Here is a 9,677-nt window from a genome sequence, read left to right on the forward strand (position 1 = left end):
ACGATCTTCGCCTATTACAAAGCTGCGTTCCCCTGCCTGTGTCGGTGTAGCGACCGAGGCACCGACATGGCGCGGCGCTCAATTGGGGGGTTGGCACAAAATGGCTCTTTAGCGCTAGCCGCGTGATGGATTGGACGCATGCCGTGTTTACGGCGGATAAAAGCGAGACAAAAGCGAGGTCATTACAGGCGAGCCCGGTTCGAACGGACGAGGTGGTCCGCAGAGGGAGGGTGGGCGAAGGAAGGGTAGAGGAGTTCGTAGTGCCAAAGCTTGTAAATCTGAGCCCCGTGCGCGCCTACACGGGGTTTCGCGGGTTAATGATTCCCCAGACGCGCAGCTTGTGGCGCTGGTTGGAGCGGAGACATGCGACTCCGTCCTCGCTCTCCACTTTCTCTCTTTCTCTCGTTCGCGCGAACCTAACGCCGAGCGCGCAGAGATTCAAATCCGACAACTGCCGCGGTGACGTGAATAATTAATTCGTGCTCGCAATTTGTTAATTCGTTTTCTCTTCGTTCCCCAACTCGCAGAGAACGTTGCCGTATTGCGCGGCCGAACAGAAACGGGTAGGCGCCCATTTACTTCTCTAGAAACCACGATATATCGATTTCCGGCGGAATGATCAGCGCAGGTGTAATTTTAACCCGCTCAGGCGTGCGCTCGGTCCAAAGGAAAGGCCTTATTTGCTCCGCGCAGTGGCGGCAGTAACGTTGTTTGTTCTGCATTGCCTGCCTCCTGAAGCTCATGCAAACGGAGCCGAAACATGCACATATCTGGCCGGCACTATACTATTGCCTTCATTTTGCAAAGTGCTCGCGCGGTACTAACCTAATTAAGCTTGCGTCGTTATTCTAATCATCGTTCCGTTACAAGGAAGAAACATGTTCTTTGCAGCATTTCGTTTTTGTGCCCCGAATTTTTTTTTCTTTTTTTCTTTCAGCAAAGCTGTTTCGAGCCGGATGAGTCTTGACCGACTGGATTTCACCGGGGAAAAATTAATTTCGGACGGGAGTGGTTCAGCTACCGGTCCTCTCCCTGGTAACGCGTTATTGCAAGCTGCGACTGTGACCCCTAACGTAAACAGCACTCGACGGGCAACTCAGAGGCAGCATATTTTACCAAGCTAGGTCAGGTGCTCCGTCCCATACTTACGCATGCGTATCTGTCAAACACCCGAGTCAGACCGCGTTATACAAGCCGGAGCTTTTATTTACTCAGACCGAATGGCAAAACGGCGTGTTAACTATAACTTTGCCGGAGGACAAAGTTTAGCGCTCGCGCAAGAGACGACGAAGAAAAGAAAGAAAAAAAACTGCTGCTCTCTAAACGAGGACTTTGTGTGCCGAACAGCGTATACCTGAGAGTGCCGCTCTGCAAAACTCTTGTTTGCTTTACCCTGGGGGCGGAAACTTGCAAATAAGCACGTCTTTCCCAGTACTCGCGAATACCCATCTTCTCTTCGGAAAATCCTATGGTGTGGCTAAGGTCAAGCCACGATCGGATTTAAGCTGCTGGACTCAGACGAACAAAAAAAAAATGCAAGCAACGACAAATAAGGACCGCCGCTAGTTAATTTTGCGTTCGATTTATTGATTGGTTCATTGATTGATTGATTGATTTCGCTCCTCCAGCTTACGATGTGACTATGCTGCGTGTGCCGTAGGCCAGTGACTGTATTTTTTTTTTTCATCAGCGGCTGCCCTGTTGCGCGATCCCTCGAGTTAGCTCTTAATTGTCCTCGCTCGTTAATTCGCCTGTCCGTAAGACGAGCTCCCTGTCACGTGGGAACGCGAATACATTTACTGGCTTTCGTTGCAAGCACGAGGAGAACATGAGAGTGAGAGAAGTTGACGTGCATGCAGAAGCACTGCTATCCTATTCCCGTGCACGCGAAACCGCACATTTTATGCGAAGCATATTACGAGAGCTCAACCCAGCTCCTCAGGCGCGGCGGTGTCGCCATGAAACCACGTGACACCGTGACGTCACGACAGAGGAGAAGTGGCTTTGGCTCAACTCTTGCAAGACGGGCTGGGTGGGAATCGAACCAGGGTCTCCGGAGTGTGGGACGGAGACGCTACCACTGAGCCACGAGTACGACGCTTCAAAGCGGTACAAAAGCGCCTCTAGTGAATGCGGTGTTGCCTTAGAAACGCGCTGTTTCTAAGGCGTGCGTCTATTGCTCAGGCGCACATCTCGTTGCCGCGCCGAACGCTGCTTTGCTCGACGCTCACCGCGTCCAATGCGGGGCGCGTAGTCGCTGCCCTGTAGCCCATTGTCTTACACCCCTTGGCGGGTCGACGGGAACGCTGTCGCGTTCCACTCTTGAAGGCGAAGCAGTAATGCATGAGTTGTTTCTTCGTCTAGCCGAACCAAATATAGCCAAGCAACAGCAGTTCACCAGGCTAAACAGTGGTTCAACAACTAAAATAAAGGCTAGTATGCTTCGCATCCTGGGCTTAACCTTACCTAAGCCACAGCCATTTTTTTAAAGATACGCGCGCAACGGTTCTCGTTCAGCGAGTTTCAACGCGTGAGGCCTGCTACAGGTGCATGCGTATTTTACGCGGTTACATGATTATGTAGGCAACCGGAGCTCCACTCGTTGCCGTAGCATTCCTGACATATGCGGGATCGCAGCAATTGTTCCAACTGACAGTGCGTCAAGAAAGAAGGAAAAAGAAAACTTATGCAAACAGATCTTGTAGGGTGCAAAAATATCCCTTCCCTTTGACAAATACTTTTTTTTTACTATACTACTACAAGCCCTTGCAGGTGGGATGTCAAATATAGTTATGATATGCATTAATTAGTTCGTAGATAAAAAAAAGGCCATAAATACGGCCTCCTCTGAATGCTTAAATTCCCTGCGTTACGCCGGCTTGCTGGATTCTGGAGATATAACGTTTGCAGGCCCAGATATAAGCGCCTACAGCTGCCGCTATCACCGCCATCGCCACCAAAAAATTCCGCTCTGCGCGCCCCTTGCGCAATGCATCCATGTGCTTTCGTTCTCCGAGACGCCAACTGATGATGCTGACTAACAGGCGTAACCCCAACGTAAGAACCTGATTTTTGCTGTTTGCTTATAGGGGACGCCAAATAGAACTGTCGAGACGAGTTGGATCGACAGATCGCAACCTTGAAATCCTAAATAGGCCCGTCTTACAGGTAGCAGGGAATTCGGGATTCTGAAAAGAATAAAAAAACGTAGAGCCAGCCAGGTGGTGATGCTACTTTGAAGTTACCGCACCGCTTTTTCTTTCGCCGTAGATTTCGGCACCATTCGCTCGGGACCATATTAAGTATTTATCAATAAAGAAGGATTGTGTTACGTTCGAAAAGTAAACGAAATTCGATCTTACAGCTTTCCTGCAAACTCCCTGTATAAACAAAGAAACTAAATACCTCAAAATGCCGCAAAATCCGCGACGTCCCCGCGACGTCATTGGCACGGCATATGAAGAGCTAAATCTGAATATAAAAGTTTGGCCTTTATCTTCTACACTGAAGAGCAGCACACTGCGAACGCCACACAAATATATGCGGAGTTTTTCGAAGAATAATCTACCAGCCTAAGAGTCTTAACGTTTTTATACTTAGCATCCCGTAAACTCGGGGAAACATTTGGACCAACTACGCAGTCGTCTGTACACAATCCAGAGGAGGGGGTGACCCACGTGCGTCTCTCATCACTTGAACATAAGTTCCATGCAAGTCCTCTCCTTTGATGTTCCAACGGGTGGCAACGACGCCAGAGACGTTCCGAAACACTTTAAAAGCCTTCCTAATGGCCTTGGCACGTGGGCGCAATTTGGCATGTCCGCGTCACCCGGCTCGCGAAATTACCGCCACTAATGTCACCGCAGGGCCTTGCATCCCGCTTGCGCTATCAAACGTCGTCGTTTGCTGATAGTTATGTACTCACTGTTGTTTATATTTCCTTTCCCAACTTGTTTTCTGCGTTCGCTCACTAACTCGCGGTGCATGGGTACGTCATGAGAGTGCGTAGAAGAGCTCATGCAAAAAAAAAGATGTTACGCTACTTGCTGGTAAGACCCCGACACGAAATGAACGCCAGTTTATGGGGAGGCTTTCGAAATGTATGCGGTACGAACGACCACAGCTATCTCATCGGTGAGAGCGATGCCCCAGCATAAGGTTATTCGGACAGCCTATATAGAACGTCTTTCGACGTCTGCCTAAGAAGGCCTACATAATGTTTTACCGACAGCTTGGTAACTTATGCCATTACTTTTTTTTTTTGTACACCAACGTCTACAGACTTTCTCTAAACATCCAGTTCGAAAGTCTGTGTCAACCCCAATATGACGAATGAAAAAAAAAAACCTTAATGGAAACACGGTGTCCAAAAGGACAAGTCTGTAAGGAGGCAAGGACGCCTACAAGAAGTCTACAGGTAATCTGTAGACGACAAAGGTTCTACATGTACGCGAGTTCAACATCCTGCTCCATTTGATCACAATAGAAAGAATGTTTCGACGTTTGTTGGTCTGAGAAGCAGTCAAACCGGCTGCATTATTCGTTCTCTCACAACAAAAACTTTTGGAACAGGGTTGTTTATTAAATTTATTGGTCGCGAACGGCAGGATAATCTCCGCGCGAATGCATCACAATGCTTGTTTGCGTTTATAATAGAGAGATACAGCAAAATTTATTTCTTGAAAAGCAGTGTTCTACGGGCTCGTTTCTGACACCATACTACTACGCAGGGAGAGAAACGAACAGATATGAAGACCTTAAAAGAAAGAGGTCCAATGCAAAGGAATATACAAACAAAATATATACAGATCTTGTGATTTTGTCGTGACTGAACTACGTGACGATGGCAGATTTTCAGCGCAGAACTTGTAACCTAGGCGCGTAGTGCGATTTTTCGACGAGCGGAAACAGACGAGTCGCACATTCGAGGGCAAGCCTGCTGCATCAATATGCGAGAACAACTTGTTAAGCGTCTGCCTTCGGCGTTTTCTCCCCGGGCCCGAAGGTTGAAGTACTACACGTGACACGGGTACTACTCATGATGGCGAGTGCATCACGGATTCTGCAAGTGTACCGATGAACACTTGTTCACGCGAGTCAGCCGATGAACGCTATCTCTTGAATCGTGTCTTGACATTTTTCTTCCCACATTTGTAAACATGGACGATTGACAGGAACATGCCATCCCCGGCGTTAACGTGTACACTGAACTTAATAGGCAGGTGTAGTATGCGACGGTCTCGTTAGAATCGAGTCGGTTGAGCTGTGGGTTTCGGCAAGGTCGACCTGGCGTACGCCGGTAAGCCCAGTGGGTTATGCTGGGCATTGTCATATGACTCCATATTGACAAATTGGCTGTCCTGTCAACACTGTCAACACGGCTACGCCTTGTCTGGTGGGCTCAAAACGCCCCGTTGTCGGAATATGATAGCGTACAGAATGGAATCAGTACGGTGTGTCTGTGGCTGCGAGCTCGGCCTTCGAGGTAGTGACGCGCTGCCATGACCTAAAACGTCATGAGGTGAACATAATATAAATATCACTTTGTGTGGCTCCTGCCGGATTTTCGGCTCGTGCGCTTTGATATAAATTTATTAGAGCAGGTAAAACGGGCCGACCCGCCTCCCGAAGGTGGATTGAACTCGACCAAACTACCATTCGCTCGACCCGACTCTACGCATCACATATTTGCATGGACCTGGGGGTAAGTTTTCAAAAGAAAGTAAACTCAACCATGCCCAGTCAATGTGTCAGCTCCGTTATGCCATCATGCTGCGTCATGTTTCGCGGAATGAATCCTTCCCGTTAGGTGAGCTTGTTTAGTACACATGTGTAATGAAATGCATGGAGCGAGCGTACACCGTTCGACCTGTAGAAGATTAGTCAACTCGAGCTCAGACTCTTCTATACAAGAGACAAGCATGATTGTGTCCACTTCCACTGGTGCTAAAGCGAACACTGCTTATATTACAAACTTATCACGAGGGGACCCGGCTGAAAGAGAACGTAATGGCGTTCTCATGCTGAATATCTATACAACATTCTACAACTTTCATTCGTAGACGGGTTGCAAGTGATATCCAAAACCGCGTTCGCTTTCTTTTCCAGCCAATCGTTTGGCTTTTTAAGTTAGCTGCTTGTGCCAATGGATAGCTGCTTTCTAAAATCACAAAAAAGAACATAGACATCAGATGCGAAATGTGAATTCGTCAATATGATTCAGTGGTGTTACCTAAACCTATACCACACTTGTCACTGCACCGGGCATAACTATAGGATGCGAGCCCTGAACTTACGCTCCCGATACGTGGCTCATATTGTAGTGTGAGGTGTCTTTAGCGCACAGCCATCGTTTATCCTTGGCCTCCTTTGAGCGTAGACCAGATCGGGGACCACTCAACCCTCGTCTTTCTCGCGTTCTTCGATTGGCAAGAAGCAATAGCGCGCAGGGGTCAGGGATCGCGGTGAGGCACACACCTTTCAAAATTTCACGACTACATGAATCCGTAGATACTAGAACCGCTACATCACGCCCGTCGCCAGAACTTGCCCTGCGCGTCGCTTAAGACACACCGGCCAACTCCTCTGCTCAGCGGGTATACTCGCGACCCCAGGTAGTGCGATGTGCGAATGAGTATACGCTCTTTTAGAACAAAGTGCTGGCTATACTCAATTTTGGGAGCTCGCGTACTTTGCATATTTTTTAAAGATCTTTCTCTCCCCGACGCAGTGAACCCCAACGAGGTTTAAACTTTCTTGGTAAAACCCACGCGTGAACGTACTCGGTCGCGGAATAGGAGAGTTCTCGTAAGTGCAGAAACACGGAATACGGCGATCGTGTACTCCTTCCGGTTCCCTCTTGTGTCTGTGTTTTCTACGCGCGTCTGTCCGTATAGCACGAACCCCTACTGGCTTACTCAGCTATCTGTCGTTCCAGTGATACGTAACAATTCGTTATACCCGCAATAGACCGGGTTTTCCAGAAGTACCCTTCTTCGCGGAGTTACGCGCGAGGACCATAATTTTTGGAGGAAACCTGTCAGTCACGCTGCGCCCTCCAACGAGAGTTGGCGGGGAGCTATGAGAGAGAGAGAGAGAGATTCTTGTTTGGGAAGGAAGAAACATGGGGTAAAGTGCAGCGCAGTAACTGTCTCTCAGATGAGGACACCTCAACCGGTGTGAACGGCCGAGACTATTGACGGAAAGCGCGGCACGCTTAGCCAATGGAGCATGAGCATGGCATGCTACGCCTCTCTGAGGTATACAGCGAAAACTGAAGAGAGAGGAAAATGCAGAGGGAAACCGAAACTCGACGGTTCTGTCCTTCAGTAGTAGATGTCCTTGCTATTGGAAGAGGTCATCACCAACCGATCATCTGGACGGCAAAATAAGAGAATGGTGGAGATGTGCAGCAACAATAGTTGAAAAAATGAGTCCGAGTGTGGGATTTAACATCGACCGAACTTGAGAAGCTGTACCCGCTCGCCTGACATATCTTGATGTAAGCGAAAGTCTTGTTAGAAAACTGTCTGGTGAGGCGAAAGCGTGCGAACTGAAAATTGGGACACTAACCAAGTAAATGAGATCAAACGTTTCTATGCGTCGGGTTCCCCGCGACGCCGAAACCAACTTTTTTTTTAAAGTTGATCGGTGTCATCTTCTACTGAACATGTTTTTACCTGACCAGACGGCTTACCGTAAAACTCCTAATTACAACTAGGGCCGAGCAGTCTATTTGGGTAAAAAAAAGATAAAAGAAATAGGGTGGTCGGATGTTCTTGTCTTCGTCGTCGAAAGTTGCTAGACAGTCTTCGGGTGGAGAGGGCATATCGAGCGAGAGGGCTGCCTGAGAGCGAGCCCATCGTGTCTGGAGAAATCTGGTACAGAGGGCAGTGTCGACGTCGCTTTTTGATACACTGTACAGGCGGGTAAACTGCAAGGGACCAGAGCAACCCGAGGCTTCCTATATGAGAGTCTGCTGCAAACACTGTTCTTTGCACAGGCAGACGACATGTTATCAATTGACCACAAGAGCACGCAGTTTAACTTCGCCTTGTAATTGATTGCGAGAGGGCAAATCGGCAACCGTCAACCATGGTTGCACTGAATCTTGTGCTAGCAATCAGCTTGTCTTTCGAAGCATCCCTCACGCACAAAAATAAATGTTCGAATAGTCTATAGAAAGTCTGTAAATATTTTACTATAATGTCGGCAGACTGACAAGGGTAGAAGCTTGGGCGAGTTAGTAAATTGTCGCAAAACGAGCACAGCGCGGAAGACTCAGAAGAAAAAGAAAACATGCACAGCGCTGAATTGCAACAATTAATTGATGGGATTCATTGCCGGGTGCGTCTTTCTTTTTTCCCGCATTCCGCGCTGGGTTCGTTATGCCAAAGTCTACAGAATGTCGATACACAGGTTGTGGACTACGGCTTTGCGTTTTTTGTCGTCGATTGTATATAGACTTTACTCAACTAACCAGTGTGGAAGTCCATGACTGACAATAGACCAAAGTAAATACACAGTTGTTAGCTACTTTTGTCGGCGAAAATTATACTTACTATAAACAAAAGGATGGGTTAGCGAGATGAAAAAACAGTCTGCTCGAAGTCCATATATAGCTTGCTTAAATTCATTTTTACAGCCTTTCGGAGTGAGAAAGTTGCTCACTTGTGCTAATTCATTTGCTGCGCTATTTACGTACATGCGCGGCATGCACATGTCGGCGTATACAGACCCTCAGAGTTAACACCAATACGTCAGCGCGTTATTGTTAACGCTTGCCAGCTCTGTACCCTGCGCACTATCCTCTGGTGCCTATGCCAGTGGGCAGTTCTTTCGTACCGATATGAGTCGATCACCGAGAGGTATAGAAGAGAACATGCATACAAGGCATCTTTCAAAAATGTTAAGAACAACTTAAGGAGGCGCTATCGTTAATGCTCCCGAGGCCTGGTATGCAGTTTTATTTCCATTGCTTAGTGGACGTTTGCTCACATCGCTACCTAAGCTTAGATGAGGCGTCACTATATACGAATTGTCATACCAGATACTCGTGTCATATACCAGATATATTTGTCAAAGACAAGCGGGCTGGCTGGTGCGTTGTTTCAGTAGGTGTAGTGAATTCAGCGCTATAGGACACAAGGGACGAGGAGAGTTCAGACACAGCAAGCGCTAGTTGTGTCTTTTCTTCTATAGTCCTCTCTTTTTGTGCGTCTGTGTGTGTGTGTGCGCGCGTGGCTTAGCGCCGATTCCGCTATGCATTCCGAGACTCACCGTAGCCTTTGTATATTTACGCTGTCAGCCCGTTTCGCATCACATCGCTGGATCATTTCGTTTCACAATTCACTCGGGTTTGACAGCGGTAGAAGCATACCACAACACACACACGGCGCGTTAAACTGTGTATACGGAGCACGCATATCATCCTTTATTCATTTTACTTTGTTTTGTCCAAAAGCTAACAACTGTTATTGCCAAAACTACGCTCAATAACAAGAAATGATTAACCAAAGGTTTCGTGAAATCAGCGACCTTGTTGCGCATGCGCATTTTTAGTGTATCACAAGGGCGTCAATCATAAAAACAGCAAAGCAATCTGCTGCTATCTGAACAAGTATAACAGACAGATTTGAGTCGATTTGGGCCTATAGGCTATACCATGAATTCTCTTA

Source organism: Dermacentor albipictus, chromosome 3 (assembly GCF_038994185.2).
Source record: "Dermacentor albipictus isolate Rhodes 1998 colony chromosome 3, USDA_Dalb.pri_finalv2, whole genome shotgun sequence".
Classification (NCBI taxonomy): domain Eukaryota; kingdom Metazoa; phylum Arthropoda; class Arachnida; order Ixodida; family Ixodidae; genus Dermacentor; species Dermacentor albipictus.